An 18,135-nucleotide genomic window follows, 5' to 3' on the forward strand; every position below is an offset into this window, starting at 1 on the left:
CTGTGAGGAAGGCTGGTTGATGACGTTTAAGAGCAGCGCCAGAGCAGCTTGGCCGATGTCTCTGCAATTGACCGGCCATGGGAGCTGAAGGACCCCTGCAGAGCGTGTGAACCGCCGGTGGAGAGCTGTGGGAAAAGGTTATTTCTTGTGCCTTTTCATTTTTAGTGCTGTTGTTGGATGTCTTCCTCCCTAAAATCAGTAGAGCTAGTGGTAAATATTCTATTTAGACCTCACACTTAAATTATTTCTGTCTCTATAGATATTAAATTAAGAATTGCTTAATCATAGATTGAATAATCCTACCCCTGTTCTATTGCATCCTATTTATGATATATAAAAGAAAAAACCAGGTCCCAAACCAAATATTGATATTAATTGCATAAATCACGTAGTAACATCAAAATTCATTGACCCCAACCGAGAGAAATTTATCACTTTCTTCAGTGCCTTTCACTAAATAATTCTCTGAGTCTTCGGAGAAGGGCAGAATACAAATATAATAATAATAATAATAATAATAATAATAATAATATATAAAAGAAAAAGCAGGTCCCAAACCAAATATTGATATTAATTGCATAAATCACGTAGTAACATCAAAATTCATTGACCCCAACCGAGAGAAAATTATCACTTTCTTCAGTGCCTTTCACTAAATAATTCTCTGAGTCTTCAGAGAAGGGCAGAATACAAATATAATAATAATAATAATAATAATAATAATAATAATAATAATAATAATAATAAGTCTTCGGAGAGGGGCGGCATACAAATCTAAGTAATAAATAAATAAATAAAAAATAATAAATAATAATATATAAAAGAAAAAAACAGGTTCTAAACCCAAGATTGATATTAATTGCATAAATCACGTAGTAACATCAAAATTCATTGACCCAGCGGAGAGAAAAGTACCGGCTGGTTCTCTTCCACGACATATACACGTCTCAGATAATTTCGGTAACTAATTTATTTATTTCATAGACTCACACACACACACAGACACACACACCCCCCGGCAGTCAATGGTGTCCCGCTTTACCAATGTTAAAATCTGGTCACCTTATGTAAGAGTCAGTTGTGTAGGTTTTGTGTTATTTTTGTGTGAAGAGCGATTATCCTTTATTATTAAAACATAATTAGTATTAATAGGCATCATAGGCTTTAAGTTGTTTCAAGGCTCGCGCCTCCCATTAACCTATTAAAATTGATAATACTTTAAAAATATACAGGATAACTTTAAAATCCGATTAAAAAGGTCGATTCCTTTGTGTGGCTGCAATATCTGTTTTGACCACAGAACGGCAGAGTTTTCGGTTTCAGGATTTAATATTGAGACCAAGGGACAGAATATCGCCAAGGGACAGAAGACTCTGCCATTCTATTGCCAAAAAAGGAATATGAGACAGAAAAAGGAATCAACCCTCTTAACAGATTTTAAGTTTATTATTCTGTATATTTATTATTAAACTCCTTAATTACATTCATAGGGCAACAGGAGGCCCAGGGGTGGCAACGCAGGGAGAGAAGGAATCCTTCAAGAGTTAAAGCTGCCAGGCGGGGAGGGGCATCCCGTCCTAGCATGAACCGGTCAATCGCCAGGCAGAGAGCCGGTCCGTTTGATCGGTCACAGCCGGGGAGAGCGGATATTCGAGAGCCAGGAGAGCACAGCCTGCCAGAGATTTTCACCGCGCCATTGGTGTTTTTTCTTGTTGCGCATTTTCTCATTGTAACGGAATAAAGTCGTTTCTATATAGCCGCTCGTCTACTGATTCTTACCAATATTCAAGACTCACTTTAAAGCACAGGGCGGTTCCAATACCATATAACACTCTTTTCTCCCAAATTCTGGAACCCGGCCACTTGAGGGATGCAGGCGGAATCCTACCGAGGCGATGGTACATCAGCCCGTCCATCTGGGAAAAGGCAGCCAAGCGTGTCGCCGGCAAGATGACCATCCCGTCCTTTGCGGGGGGCACGGTGAGAGCTGGGCCTTTAAAGGTAAGGAGCAGGTGTTTTGTATAACTTTTCTTAACAGGTGCCACTCGGTCCGTTGACATAAATACCGTCCTCTGAAGTCATAGCAGACCAGAAGGTCTTTTCACCTGACACCACATCAGTTGGCCATCCCCTGTGATAGGCAGAAGAGAAGGGCACCGTGGTTCCCCAGACGTAGGACAGGTAGAAGACTTCTTTTTGTGTCCGCAATACCGGATGTGACCACAGGAGGGCAGTTTTCTATCATTAACAAGGCTGAATCAGGCATAGCAGCCAAAAAAAAAAAAAAAGCCCGGCATCTGGACTTGGACCACCCACCCTAGGGAAGGGGAGGGTTAGGGAAGGGGAGGTTTAGGGTTCATAGGGATGGGGAGGGTTAGGGTTAATGTGATGGCGGGATCCAGGGGAAGAGCCTTCTCTGTGGCGGCCACAGCCCTCTGGAACCAACTCCCCTCAGAGATTAGAATTGCCCCCACCCTCCTTGCCTTTCGTAAGCCACTCAAAACCCACCTCTGCCGCCAGGCATGGGGGAATTAAGATTCCTTTTCCCCCTAGGCCTTTGCAATTTTATGCATGGTGTGTTTGTATGTATGTATGTTTGGTTGTTTATATTAAGGGGTTTTTAATTCGTTCTTAGTATTGGATTATAATTGTACACTGTTTTATGACTGCTGTTAGCCGCCCTGAGTCTTCGGAGAGAGGTGGCATATAAATCCAATAAGTAAACGATTAAATAAACAAAAGATTAAATAAATAAATAAATAAATAAATAAATAAATAAATAAATAAATAAATAAATAAATAAATAAATAAATAAATAAATAAATAAATAAATATGATGATGACGATGATGACAGCCCTTCTTAACTGGGTTTAAGGCTTTTGCAGGATTACTCCCCTATTCCTTTGATGTAGCAAACCGCATCATTGGTTATTAATATTAATAAGGCATTAATAATAAAGATATAGGATAATAAAATTAAAATCCAATAGATTTCTTTTTGTGTCTGCAATACAGTACCGGATTTGACCACCGGAGGGCAGTTTTCTACCATTAACAATGCTGAATCAGGCATAGCAGGGTTAATGTGATGGCGGGACCTTCTCTGTGGCGGCCCCGGCCCTCTGGAACCAACTCCCCCCAGAGATTAGAATTGCCCCCACCCTCCTTGCCTTTCAGGATTGCTCCCCCATTCATTTAATGTAGCAAACCCGCATCATCGCTTGTTAATATTAATAAGGCGTTAATAATAAAGATATCGGATAATAAAATTAAAATCCAATAGATTTCTTTTGGCGTCCGCACTACCGGACGTGACCACCGGAGGGCAGTTTTCTATCATTAACAATGCTGAATCAGGCATAGCAGGGTCAATGTGATGGCGGGACCTTTTCCTTCTGTCCTCCAGACTATACAGGATTAATGTGATGGCGGGACCTTCTCTATGGCGGCCCCGGCCCTCTGGAACCAACTCCCCCCAGAGATTAGAATTGCCCCCACCCTCCTTGCCTTTCAGGATTGCTCCCCCATTCCTTTGATGTAGCAAACCCGCATCATCGCTTGTTAATATTAATAAGGCGTTAATAATAAAGATATCGGATAATAAAATTAAAATCCAATAGATTTCTTTTTGCCTCCGCAAAATACCGGACGTGACCACCGGAGGGCAGTTTTCTATCATTAACAGTGCTGAATCAGGCATAGCGGGGTTAATGTGACGGCGCAACCTTCTCTGTGGCGGCCCCGGCCCTCTGGAACCAACTCCCCCCAGAGATTAGAATTGCCCCCACCCTCCTTTATTATTTATTTATTATTTGGATTTGTATGCCGCCCCTCTCCGAAAACTCGGGGCGGCTCACAACAAGTGAAAAGACAATCCAATACATAATCCAATTTAATTAAAATATTATAAATTTAAGAAAAACCCCTATACTAACATACACACACACAAGCATACCATATATAAATTCAACGTGCCCAGGGGAAGATGTTTAGTTTCCCCATGCCTGACGGCAAAGGTGGGTTTTGAGGAGTTTACGGAAGGCAGGAAGAGTAGGGGCAGTTCTGATCTCCGGGGGGAGTTCGTTCCAGAGAGTCGGTGCCGCCACAGAGAAGGCTCTCCCCCTGGGGCCCGCCAACCGACATTGTTTAGTTGACGGGACCCGGAGGAGGCCCACTCTGTGGGACCTAATCGGTCGCTGGGATTCGTGCGACAGAAGGCGGTCTCGGAGATATTCTGGTCCAGTGCCATGAAGGGCTTTAAAGGTCATAACCAACACTTTGAATTGTGACCGGAAACTGATCGGCAGCCAATGCAGACTGCGGAGTGATGGTGAAACATGGGCACACCTGGGTAGGCCCATGACTGCTCTCGCAGCTGCATTCTGCACGATCTGAAGTTTCCGAACACTTTTCAAAGGTAGCCCCATGTAGAGAGCATTACAGTAGTCGAACCTCGAGGTGATGAGGGCCTTTCAGGATTGCTCCCCCATTCCTTTCATGTAGCAAACCCGCATCATCGCTTGTTAATATTAATAAGGCGTTAATAATAAAGATATTGAATGATAAAATTAAAATCCAATAGATTTCTTTTTGCCTCAGCAAAATACCGGACGTGACCACGGGAGGGCAGGCTTCTATCATTAACAATAATGAATCAGGCATAGCGGGGTTAATGTGATGGCGGGACCTTCTCTGTGGCGGCCCCGGCTCTCTGGAACCAACTCCACCCAGAGGTTAGAATTGCCCCCACCCTCCTTGCCTTTCAGGATTGCTCCCCCATTCCTTTGATGTAGCAAACCCGCATCATCACTTGTTAATATTAATAAGGCGTTAATAATAAAGATATCGGATGATAAAATTAAAATCCAATACTGTACATTTCTTTTTGCCTCCGCAAAATCCGGACGTGACCACCGGAGGGCAGGTTTCTATCATTAACAATGCTGAATCAGGCATAGCAAGGTGAATGTGATGGCGGGATCTTCTCTGTGGCGGCCCTGGCCCTCTGGAACAAACTTCCCCCAGAGATTAGAATTGCCCACACCTTCCTTGCCTTTCAGGATTGCTCCCCCATTCCTTTGATGTATCAAACTGCATCATGGCTTGTTGATATTAATAAGGCATTAATAATAAAGATATCAGATAATAAAATTAAAATCCAATAGATTTCTTTTTGCGTACGCAATACCGGACGTGACCACTGGAGGGCAGTTTTCTATCATTAACAATGCTGAATCAGGCATAGCAGGGTCAATGTGATGGCGGGACCTTTTCCTTCTGTCCTCCAGACTATACAGGGTTAATGTGATGGCGGGACCTTCTCTGTGGTGGCCCCGGCCCTCTGGAACCAACTTCCCCCAGAGATTAGAATTGCCCACACCTTCCTTGCCTTTCAGGATTGCTCCCCCATTCCTTTGATGTATCAAACTGCATCATGGCTTGTTGATATTAATAAGGCATTAATAATAAAGATATCGGATAATAAAATTAAAATCCAATTTAAAAAGTAGATTTCTATTTGTGTCCGCAATACGTGACCACAGCAGGGCAGTTTTCTATCATTAACAATGCTGAATCAGGCATAGCAGGGTGAATGTGATGGCGGGACCTTCTCTGTGGCGGTCCCGGCGCTCCGGAACCAACTCCCCCCAGAGATTAGAATTGCCCCCACCCTCCTTGCCTTTCGGGATTGCTCCCTACCGGACGTGACCACCAGAGGGCAGTTTTCTATCATTAACAATGCTGAATCAGGCATAGCAGGGTTAATGTGATGGCCGGACCTTCTCTGTGGCGGCCCCGGCCCTCTGGAACCAACTCCCCCCAGAGATTAGAATTGCCCCCACCCTCCTTGCCTTTCAGGATTGCTCCCCCATTCCTTTGATGTAGCAAACCCGCATCATCGCTTGTTAATATTAATAAGTCGTTAATAATAAAGATATCGGATGATAAAATTAAAATCCAATAGATTTCTTTTTCCCTTCGCAAAATACCGGAAGTGACCACCGGAGGGCAGGTTTCTATCATTAACAATGCCGAATCAGGCATATTGGGGTTAATGTGATAGCAGGACCTTCTCTGTGGCGGCCCCGGCCCCCTGGAACCAACTCCCCCTAGAGATTAGAATTGCCCTCACCCTCCTTGCCTTTCAGGATTGCTCCCCCATTCCTTTGATGTAGCAAACCCGCATCATCGCTTGTTAATATTAATAAGGCGTTAATAATAAAGATATCGGATAATAAAATTAAAATCCAATAGATTTCTTTTTGCCTCCGCAAAATACCGGACGTGACCACCGGAGGGCAGCTTTCTATCATTAACAATGCTGAATCAGGCATAGCGGGGTGAATGTGACGGCGGGACCTTCTCTGTGGCGGCCCCGGCCCTCTGGAACCAACTCCCCCCAGAGATTAGAATTGCCCCCACCCTCCTTACCTTTCAGGATTGCTCCCCCATTCCTTTCATGTAGCAAACCCGCATCATCGCTTGTTAATATTAATAAGGCGTTAATAATAAAGATATCGGATGATAAAATTAAAATCCAATAGATTTCTTTTTGCCTCCGCAAAATACCAGACGTGACCACCGGAGGGCAGGTTTCTATCATTAACAATGCTGAATCAGGCATAGCGGGGTTAATGTGATGGCGGAACCTTCTCTGGGGCGGCCCCGGCCCTCTGGAACCAACTCCCCCCAGAGATTAGAATTGCCCCCACCCTCCTTGCCTTTCAGGATTGTTCCCTACCATACGTGACCACCGGAGGGCAGTGTTCTATCATTAATAATGCTGAATTAGGCATAGCAGGGTTAATGTGATGGCGGGACCTTCTCTGTGGCGGCCCCGGCACTCTGGAACCAACTCCCCACAGAGATTAGAATTGCCCCCACCCTCCTTGCCTTTCAGGATTGTTCCCCCATTCCTTTGATGTACCAAACCGCATCATGGCTTGTTGATATTAATAAGGCATTAATAATAAAGATATCGGATAATAAAATTAAAATCCAATAGATTCCTTTTTGCGTCCGCAATACCGGACGAGTCCACCGGAGGGGATTTTTCTATCATTAACAATGCTGAATCAGGCATAGCAGGGTTAATGTGATGGCGGGACATTATCTGTGGCGGCCCCGGCCCTCTGGAACCAACTCCCCCCAGAGATTAGAATTGCCCCCACCCTCCTTGCCTTTCAGGATTGCTCCCCCATTCCTTTGATGTAGCGAACTGCATCATGGCTTGTTAATATTAATAAGGCATTAATAATAAAGATATAGGATAGTAAAATTAAAATCCAATTTAAAAAGTTGATTTCTTTTTGTGTCCGCAATACGTGACCACAGGAGGGCAGTTTTCTATCATTAACAATGCTGAATCAGGCATAGCAGGGTGAATGTGATGGCGGGACCTTCTCTGTGGCGGCCCCGGCCCTCTGGAACCAACTCCCCCAGAGATTAGAATTGCCCCCACCCTCCTTGCCTTTCAGGATTGCTCCCCCATTCCTTTGTTGTATCAAACCGCATCATGGCTTGTTGATATTAATAAGGCATTAATAATAAAGATATCGGATAATAAAATTAAAATCCAATAGATTTCTTTTTGTGTCCGCAATACGTGACCACAGGAGGGCAGTTTTCTATCATTAACAATGCTGAATCAGGCATAGCAGGGTGAATGTGATGGCGGGACCTTCTCTGTGGTGGCCCCGGCCCTCTGGAACTAACTCCCCCCAGAGATTAGATTTGCCCCCACCCTCCTTGCCTTTTGGGATTGCTCCCTACCGTACGTGACCACCGGAAGGCAGTGTTCTATCATTAACAATGCTGAATTAGGCATAGCAGGGTTAATGTGATGGCGGGACCTTCTGTGTGGCGGCCCCGGCCCTCTGGAACCAACTCCCCCCAGAGATTAGAATTGCCCCCACCCTCCTTGCCTTTCAGGATTGCTCCCCCATTCCTTTGATGTACCGAACTGCATCATGGCTTGTTAATATTAATAAGGCATTAATAATAAAGATATAGGATAATAAAATTAAAATCCAATTTAAAAAGTTGATTTCTTTTTGTGTCCGCAATACGTGACCACAGGAGGGCAGTTTTCTATCATTAACAATGCTGAATCAGGCATAGCAGGGTGAATGTGATGGCGGGACCTTCTCTGTGGCGGCCCCGGCCCTCTGGAACCAACTCCCCCCAGAAATTAGAATTGCCCCCACCCTCCTTGCCTTTCGGGATTGCTCCCCCATTCTGTTGATGTAGCGAACCACATCATTGCTTGTTAATATTAATAAGGCATTAATAATAAAGATATCGGATAATAAAATTAAAATCCAATAGATTCCTTTTTGCGTCCGCAATACCGGACGAGTCCACCGGAGGGCATTTTTCTATCATTAACAATGCTGAATCAGGCATAGCAGGGTTAATGTGATGGCGGGACCTTATCTGTGGCGGCCCCGGCCCTCTAGAACCAACTCCCCCCAAAGATTAGAATTGCCCCCACCCTCCTTGCCTTTCGGGATTGCTCCCCCATTCCTTTGATGTACCGAACTGCATCATGGCTTGTTAATATTAATAAGGCATTAATAATAAAGATATAGGATAATAAAATTAAAATCCAATTTAAAAAGTTGATTTCTTTTTGTGTCCGCAATACGTGACCACAGGAGGGCAGTTTTCTATCATTAACAATGCTGAATCAGGCATAGCAGGGTTAATGTGATGGCGGGACCTTCTCTGTGGGGGCCCCGGCCCTCTGGAACCAACTCCCCCCAGAGATTAGAATTGCCCACACCTTCCTTGCCTTTCAGGATTGCTCCCCCATTCCTTTAATGTATCAAACCGCATCATGGCTTGTTGATATTAATAAGGCATTAATAATAAAAAATATCGGATAATAAAATTAAAATCCAATTTAAAAAGTAGATTTCTTTTTGTGTCCGCAATACGTGACCACCGGAGGGCAGTTTTCTATCATTAACAATGCTGAATCAGGCATAGCAGGGTGAATGTGGTGGCGGGACCTTCTCTGTGGCGGTCCCGGCGCTCCGGAACCAACTCCCCCCAGAGATTAGAATTGCCCCCACCCTCCTTGCCTTTCGGGATTGCTCCCTACCGGACGTGACCACCAGAGGGCAGTTTTCTATCATTAACAATGCTGAATCAGGCATAGCAGGGTTAATGTGATGGCCGGACCTTCTCTGTGGCGGCCCCGGCCCTCTGGAACCAACTCCCCCCAGAGATTAGAATTGCCCCCACCCTCCTTGCCTTTCAGGATTGCTCCCCCATTCCTTTGATGTAGCAAACCCGCATCATCGCTTGTTAATATTAATAAGTCGTTAATAATAAAGATATCGGATGATAAAATTAAAATCCAATAGATTTCTTTTTCCCTTCGCAAAATACCGGAAGTGACCACCGGACGGCAGGTTTCTATCATTAACAATGCCGAATCAGGCATATTGGGGTTAATGTGATAGCAGGACCTTCTCTGTGGCGGCCCCGGCCCCCTGGAACCAACTCCCCCCAGAGATTAGAATTGCCCTCACCCTCCTTGCCTTTCAGGATTGCTCCCCCATTCCTTTGATGTAGCAAACCCGCATCATCGCTTGTTAATATTAATAAGGCGTTAATAATAAAGATATCGGATAATAAAATTAAAATCCAATAGATTTCTTTTTGCCTCCGCAAAATACCGGACGTGACCACCGGAGGGCAGCTTTCTATCATTAACAATGCTGAATCAGGCATAGCGGGGTGAATGTGACGGCGGGACCTTCTCTGTGGCGGCCCCGGCCCTCTGGAACCAACTCCCCCCAGAGATTAGAATTGCCCCCACCCTCCTTACCTTTCAGGATTGCTCCCCCATTCCTTTCATGTAGCAAACCCGCATTATCGCTTGTTAATATTAATAAGGCGTTAATAATAAAGATATCGGATGATAAAATTAAAATCCAATAGATTTCTTTTTGCCTCCGCAAAATACCGGACGTGACCACCGGAGGGCAGGTTTCTATCATTAACAATGCTGAATCATGCATAGCGGGGTTAATGTGATGGCGGAACCTTCTCTGGGGCGGCCCCGGCCCTCTGGAACCAACTCCCCCCAGAGATTAGAATTGCCCCCACCCTCCTTGCCTTTCAGGATTGTTCCCCCATTCCTTTGATGTACCAAACCGCATCATGGCTTGTTGATATTAATAAGGCATTAATAATAAAGATATCGGATAATAAAATTAAAATCCAATTTAAAAAGTACAGTAGATTTCTTTTTGTGTCCGCAATACGTGACCACAGGAGGGCAGTTTTCTATCATTAACAATGCTGAATCAGGCATAGCAGGGTGAATGTGATGGCGGGACCTTCTCTGTGGCGGCCCCGGCCCTCTGGAACCAACTCCCCCGAGAGATTAGAATTGCCCCCACCCTCCTTGCCTTTCGGGATTGCTCCCCCATTCCGTTGATGTAGCGAACCGCATCATTGCTTGTTAATATTAATAAGGCATTAATAATAAAGATATCGGATAATAAAATTAAAATCCAATATTCCTTTTTGCGTCCGCAATACCGGACGAGGCCACCGGAGGGCATTTTTCTATCATTAACAATGCTGAATCAGGCATAGCAGGGTTAATGTGATGGCGGGACCTTCTCTGTGGCGGCCCCGGCCCTTGGAACAAACTCCCCCCAGAGGTTAGAATTGCCCCCACCCTCCTTGCCTTTCAGGATTGCTCCCCCATTGCTGTGATGTAGCGAACCGCATCATAGCTTGTTAATATTAATAAGGCATTTATAATAAAGATATCGGATAATAAAATTAAAATTCAATTTAAAACGTAGATTTCTTTTTGTGTCCGCAATACGTGACCACCGGAGGGCAGTTTTCTATCATTAACAATGCTGAATCAGGCATAGCAGGGTTAATGTGATGGCGGGACCTTCTCTGTGGCGGCCCCGGCCCTCTTGAACCAACTCCCCCAGAGATTAGAATTGCCCCCACCCTCCTTGCCTTTCAGGATTGCTCCCCCATTCCTTTGTTGTATCAAACCGCATCATGGCTTGCTGATATTAATAAGGCGTTAATAATAAAGACATCGCATAATAAAATTAAAATCCAATAGATTTCTTTTTGCCTCCGCAAAATACCGGACGTGACCACCGGAGGGCAGGTTTCTATCATTAACAATGCTGAATCAGGCATAGCGGGGTGAATGTGACGGCGGGACCTTCTCTGTGGCGGCCCCGGCCCTCTAGAACCAACTCCCCCCAGAGATTAGAATTGCCCCCACCCTCCTTGCCTTTCAGGATTGCTCCCCCATTTCTTTCATGTAGCAAACCCGCATCATCGCTTGTTAATATTAATAAGGCGTTAATAATAAAGATATCGGATGATAAAATTAAAATCCAATAGATTTCTTTTTGCCTCCGCAAAATACTGGACGTGACCACCGGAGGGCAGGTTTCTATCATTAACAATGCTGAATCAGGCATAGCGGGGTTAATGTGATGGCGGAACCTTCTCTGTGGCGGCCCCGGCCCTCAGGAACCAACTCCCCCCAGAGATTAGAATTGCCCCCACCCTCCTTGCCTTTCAGGATTGTTCCCCCATTCCTTTGATGTACCAAACCGCATCATGGCTTGTTGATATTAATAAGGCATTAATAATAAAGATATCGGATAATAAAATTAAAATCCAATTTAAAAAGTAGATTTCTTTTTGTGTCCGCAATACGTGACCACAGGAGGGCAGTTTTCTATCATTAACAATGCTGAATCAGGCATAGCAGGGTGAATGTGATGGCGGGATCTTCTCTGTGGCGGCCCTGGCCCTCTGGAACAAACCCCCCCAGAGATTAGAATTGCCCACACCTTCCTTGCCTTTCAGGATTGCTCCCCCATTCCTTTGATGTATCAAACCGCATCATGGCTTGTTGATATTAATAAGGCATTAATAATAAAGATATCAGATAATAAAATTAAAATCCAATTTAAAAAGTAGATTTCTTTTTGTGTCCGCAATACGTGACCACAGGAGGGCAGTTTTCTATCATTAACAATGCTGAATCAGGCATAGCAGGGTGAATGTGATGGCGGGACCTTCTCTGTGGTGGCCCCGGCCCTCTGGAACCAACTCCTCCCAGAGATTAGAATTGCCCCCACCCTCCTTGCCTTTCGAGATTGCTCCCCTATTCCTTTGATGTAGCGAACCGCATCATTGCTTGTTAATATTAATAAGGCATTAATAATAAAAGTTATAGGATAATAAAAATTAAAATCCAATAGATTCCTTTTTGCGTCCGCAATACCAGACGAGACCACCGGATGGCATTTTTCGATCATTAACAATGCTGAATCAGGCATAGCAGGGTTAATGTGAAGGCGGGACCTTCTCTGTGGCGGCCCCGGCCCTCTGGAACCAACTCCCCCCAGAGATTAGATTTGCCCCCACCCTCCTTGCCTTTTGGGATTGCTCCCTACCATACGTGACCACCGGAGGGCAGTGTTCTATCATTAATAATGCTGAATTAGGCATAGCAGGGTTAATGTGATGGCGGGACCTTCTCTGGGGCGGCCCCGGCACTCTGGAACCAACTCCCCACAGAGATTAGAATTGCCCCCACCCTCCTTGCCTTTCAGGATTGTTCCCCCATTCCTTTGATGTACCAAACCGCATCATGGCTTGTTGATATTAATAAGGCATTAATAATAAAGATATCGGATAATAAAATTAAAATCCAATTTAAAAAGTAGATTTCTTTTTGTGTCCGCAATACGTGACCACAGGAGGGCAGGTTTCTATCATTAACAATGCTGAATCAGGCATAGCAGGGTGAATGTGATGGCGGGACCTTCTCTGTGGCGGCCCCGGCCCTCTGGAACCAACTCCCCCCAGAGATTAGAATTGCCCCCACCCTTCTTGCCTTTCGGGATTGCTCCCCCATTCCGTTGATGTAGCGAACCGCATCATTGCTTGTTAATATTAATAAGGCATTAATAATAAAGATATCGGATAATAAAATTAAAATCCAATATATTCCTTTTTGCGTCCGCAATACCGGACGAGTCCACCGGAGGGGATTTTTCTATCATTAACAATGCTGAATCAGGCATAGCAGGGTTAATGTGATGGCGGGACCTTATCTGTGGCGGCCCCGGCCCTCTGGAACCAACTCCCCCCAGAGATTAGAATTGCCCCCACCCTCCTTGCCTTTCAGGATTGCTCCCCCATTCCTTTGATGTAGCGAACTGCATCATGGCTTGTTAATATTAATAAGGCATTAATAATAAAGATATAGGATAGTAAAATTAAAATCCAATTTAAAAAGTTGATTTCTTTTTGTGTCCGCAATACGTGACCACAGGAGGGCAGTTTTCTATCATTAACAATGCTGAATCAGGCATAGCGGGGTGAATGTGATGGCGGGACCTTCTCTGTGGCGGCCCCGGCCCTCTGGAACCAACTCCCCCAGAGATTAGAATTGCCCCCACCCTCCTTGCCTTTCAGGATTGCTCCCCCATTCCTTTGTTGTATCAAACCGCATCATGGCTTGTTGATATTAATAAGGCATTAATAATAAAGATATCGGATAATAAAATTAAAATCCAATAGATTTCATTTTGCGTCCGCAATACGTGACCACAGGAGGGCAGTTTTCTATCATTAACAATGCTGAATCAGGCATAGCAAGGTTAATGTGATGGCGGGACCTTCTCTGTGGCGGCCCAGGCCCTCTGGAACAAACTCCCCCCAGAGATTAGAATTGCCCACACCTTCCTTGCCTTTCAGGATTGCTCCCCCATTCCTTTGATGTATCAAACCGCATCATGGCTTGTTGATATTAATAAGGCATTAATAATAAAGATACAGTGGTACCTCGAGATACGAGTTTAATTCGTTCCGGACCTGGGCTCTTAAGTCGAGCAGCTCTTATCTCGAACGACTTTTCCCCATAGGAATTAATGTAAATAATTTTAATTGGTTGCAGCCCTCAAAAAACTCACAAAGTTAGTCTAAATTATGCAGAAAGACATGTTTTTAATGAAGAAATGTACATGTACATATAAATGAATAATGAAGTTTCTTTCACTTAACTTGTAAACTTTCTTAAACTTTTAAATTTACATATGTTCAACTTCTCTGCCACCCAATCCTGTAGGACAGAGGTCCCCAACCCTTTTTGCACCAGGGACCGGCTTTAAGCGATCAAGAGAGGAATGGGTGAATGAATGGACGGAGGGTGGGAAGGAAGGAAGGAAAGAGGGAAGGGACAGGAATAGAGGAAGGAAGCAAGGAAACTTATGAAAGGGGAGAGTAAGAGAGGAATGAGTGAAGGGAGGGAGGGAGGGAAGAAGGTGGGAAGGAGAAAGAAAAGAAGAAATAGAGGAAGGGAAGGTAAAAGAGAGAAAGAAAACGAGCAAGAAAGAAAGAAAGAAAGGGGGAAGGGACAGGAACAGAGGAAGGAAGCAAGGAAACTTATGAAAGGGGAGAGTAAGAGAGGAATGAGTGAAGGGAGGGAGGGAGGGAAGAAGGTGGGAAGGAGAAAGAAAAGAAGAAATAGAGGAAGGGAAGGTAAAAGAGAGAAAGAAAAAGAGCAAGAAAGAAAGCTGCAAGCACCCCCCCGAGCCCCCCAGGCCGGCTGCAACCTTTTAAAACACGCGCGCCGCTTCGCAGCTGTCTCCTGAAGCCGAACGCGGAAGTTAGCGTTTGGCTTCAGGAGACAGCTCCTTGGCGCTTGTATCTCGAATTTGGGCTTGTAAGTAGAACAAAAATATCTCTCCCGTCCCAGCTCTTATCTCGAGTTGCTCTTAAGTAGAGCAGCTCTTATGTCGGGGTTCCACTGTATCGGATAATAAAATTAAAATCCAATTTAAAAAGTAGATTTCTTTTTGTGTCCGCAATACGTGACCACAGGAGGGCAGTTTTCTATCATTAACAATGCTGAATCAGGCATAGCAGGGTGAATGTGATGGCGGGACCTTCTCTGTGGTGGCCCCGGCCCTCTGGAACTAACTCCCCCCAGAGATTAGATTTGCCCCCACCCTCCTTGCCTTTTGGGATTGCTCCCTACCGTACGTGACCACCGGAGGGCAGTGTTCTATCATTAACAATGCTGAATTAGGCATAGCAGGGTTAATGTGATGGCGGGACCTTCTGTGTGGCGGCCCCGGCCCTCTGGAACCAACTCCCCCCAGAGATTAGAATTGCCCCCACCCTCCTTGCCTTTCAGGATTGCTCCCCCATTCCTTTGATGTACCGAACTGCATCATGGCTTGTTAATATTAATAAGGCATTAATAATAAAGATATAGGATAATAAAATTAAAATCCAATTTAAAAAGTTGATTTCTTTTTGTGTCCGCAATACGTGACCACAGGAGGGCAGTTTTCTATCATTAACAATGCTGAATCAGGCATAGCAGGGTGAATGTGATGGCGGGACCTTCTCTGTGGCGGCCCCGGCCCTCTGGAACCAACTCCCCCCAGAAATTAGAATTGCCCCCACCCTCCTTGCCTTTCGGGATTGCTCCCCCATTCCGTTGATGTAGCGAACCGCATCATTGCTTGTTAATATTAATAAGGCATTAATAATAAAGATATCGGATAATAAAATTAAAATCCAATAGATTCCTTTTTGCGTCCGCAATACCGGACGAGTCCACCGGAGGGCATTTTTCTATCATTAACAATGCTGAATCAGGCATAACAGGGTTAATGTGATGGCGGGACCTTATCTGTGGTGGCCCCGGCCCTCTAGAACCAACTCCCCCGAAAGATTAGAATTGCCCCCACCCTCCTTGCCTTTCAGGATTGCTCCCCCATTCCTTTGATGTACCGAACTGCATCATGGCTTGTTAATATTAATAAGGCATTAATAATAAAGATATAGGATAATAAAATTAAAATCCAATTTAAAAAGTTGATTTCTTTTTGTGTCCGCAATACGTGACCACAGGAGGGCAGTTTTCTATCATTAACAATGCTGAATCAGGCATAGCAGGGTTAATGTGATGGCGGGACCTTCTCTGTGGGGGCCCCGGCCCTCTGGAACCAACTCCCCCCAGAGATTAGAATTGCCCACACCTTCCTTGCCTTTCAGGATTGCTCCCCCATTCCTTTAATGTATCAAACCGCATCATGGCTTGTTGATATTAATAAGGCATTAATAATAAAAAATATCGGATAATAAAATTAAAATCCAATTTAAAAAGTAGATTTCTTTTTGTGTCCGCAATACGTGACCACCGGAGGGCAGTTTTCTATCATTAACAATGCTGAATCAGGCATAGCAGGGTGAATGTGATGGCGGGACCTTCTCTGTGGCGGTCCCGGCGCTCCGGAACCAACTCCCCCCAGAGATTAGAATTGCCCCCACCCTCCTTGCCTTTCGGGATTGCTCCCTACCGGACGTGACCACCAGAGGGCAGTTTTCTATCATTAACAATGCTGAATCAGGCATAGCAGGGTTAATGTGATGGCCGGACCTTCTCTGTGGCGGCCCCGGCCCTCTGGAACCAACTCCCCCCAGAGATTAGAATTGCCCCCACCCTCCTTGCCTTTCAGGATTGCTCCCCCATTCCTTTGATGTAGCAAACCCGCATCATCGCTTGTTAATATTAATAAGTCGTTAATAATAAAGATATCGGATGATAAAATTAAAATCCAATAGATTTCTTTTTCCCTTCGCAAAATACCGGAAGTGACCACCGGAGGGCAGGTTTCTATCATTAACAATGCCGAATCAGGCATATTGGGGTTAATGTGATAGCAGGACCTTCTCTGTGGCGGCCCCGGCCCCCTGGAACCAACTCCCCCCCAGAGATTAGAATTGCCCTCACCCTCCTTGCCTTTCAGGATTGCTCCCCCATTCCTTTGATGTAGCAAACCCGCATCATCGCTTGTTAATATTAATAAGGCGTTAATAATAAAGATATCGGATAATAAAATTAAAATCCAATAGATTTCTTTTTGCCTCCGCAAAATACCGGACGTGACCACCGGAGGGCAGCTTTCTATCATTAACAATGCTGAATCAGGCATAGCGGGGTGAATGTGACGGCGGGACCTTCTCTGTGGCGGCCCCGGCCCTCTGGAACCAACTCCCCCCAGAGATTAGAATTGCCCCCACCCTCCTTACCTTTCAGGATTGCTCCCCCATTCCTTTCATGTAGCAAACCCGCATCATCGCTTGTTAATATTAATAAGGCGTTAATAATAAAGATATCGGATGATAAAATTAAAATCCAATAGATTTCTTTTTGCCTCCGCAAAATACCGGACGTGACCACCGGAGGGCAGGTTTCTATCATTAACAATGCTGAATCAGGCATAGCGGGGTTAATGTGATGGCGGAACCTTCTCTGGGGCGGCCCCGGCCCTCTGGAACCAACTCCCCCCAGAGATTAGAATTGCCCCCACCCTCCTTGCCTTTCAGGATTGTTCCCCCATTCCTTTGATGTACCAAACCGCATCATGGCTTGTTGATATTAATAAGGCATTAATAATAAAGATATCGGATAATAAAATTAAAATCCAATTTAAAAAGTACAGTAGATTTCTTTTTGTGTCCGCAATACGTGACCACAGGAGGGCAGTTTTCTATCATTAACAATGCTGAATCAGGCATAGCAGGGTGAATGTGATGGCGGGACCTTCTCTGTGGCGGCCCCGGCCCTCTGGAACCAACTCCCCCCAGAGATTAGAATTGCCCCCACCCTCCTTGCCTTTCGGGATTGCTCCCCCATTCCGTTGATGTAGCGAACCGCATCATTGCTTGTTAATATTAATAAGGCATTAATAATAAAGATATCGGATAATAAAATTAAAATCCAATAGATTCCTTTTTGCGTCCGCAATACCGGACGAGGCCACCGGAGGGCATTTTTCTATCATTAACAATGCTGAATCAGGCATAGCAGGGTTAATGTGATGGCGGGACCTTCTCTGTGGCGGCCCCGGCCCTCTGGAACAAACTCCCCCCAGAGGTTAGAATTGCCCCCACCCTCCTTGCCTTTCAGGATTGCTCCCCCATTGCTGTGATGTAGCGAACCGCATCATAGCTTGTTAATATTAATAAGGCATTTATAATAAAGATATCGGATAATAAAATTAAAATTCAATTTAAAACGTAGATTTCTTTTTGTGTCC

General features: G+C 44.9%; 1 long non-coding RNA gene across 1 annotated transcript in view; it reads left to right on the forward strand.

Annotated features, from left to right (window-relative positions):
• The window catches only part of LOC139173845 (uncharacterized), a 28,045-nt gene continuing 9,910 nt past the window's right edge, over nucleotides 1-18,135 (forward strand). Inside the window, exons 1-2 of the long non-coding RNA XR_011560246.1 lie at nucleotides 1-137; nucleotides 1,491-2,001. This is a non-coding gene — a long non-coding RNA (uncharacterized lncRNA). The remainder of the gene's footprint in view (nucleotides 138-1,490; nucleotides 2,002-18,135) is intronic.

Source organism: Erythrolamprus reginae, chromosome 11, assembly GCF_031021105.1.
Source record: "Erythrolamprus reginae isolate rEryReg1 chromosome 11, rEryReg1.hap1, whole genome shotgun sequence".
Lineage (NCBI taxonomy): Eukaryota > Metazoa > Chordata > Lepidosauria > Squamata > Dipsadidae > Erythrolamprus > Erythrolamprus reginae.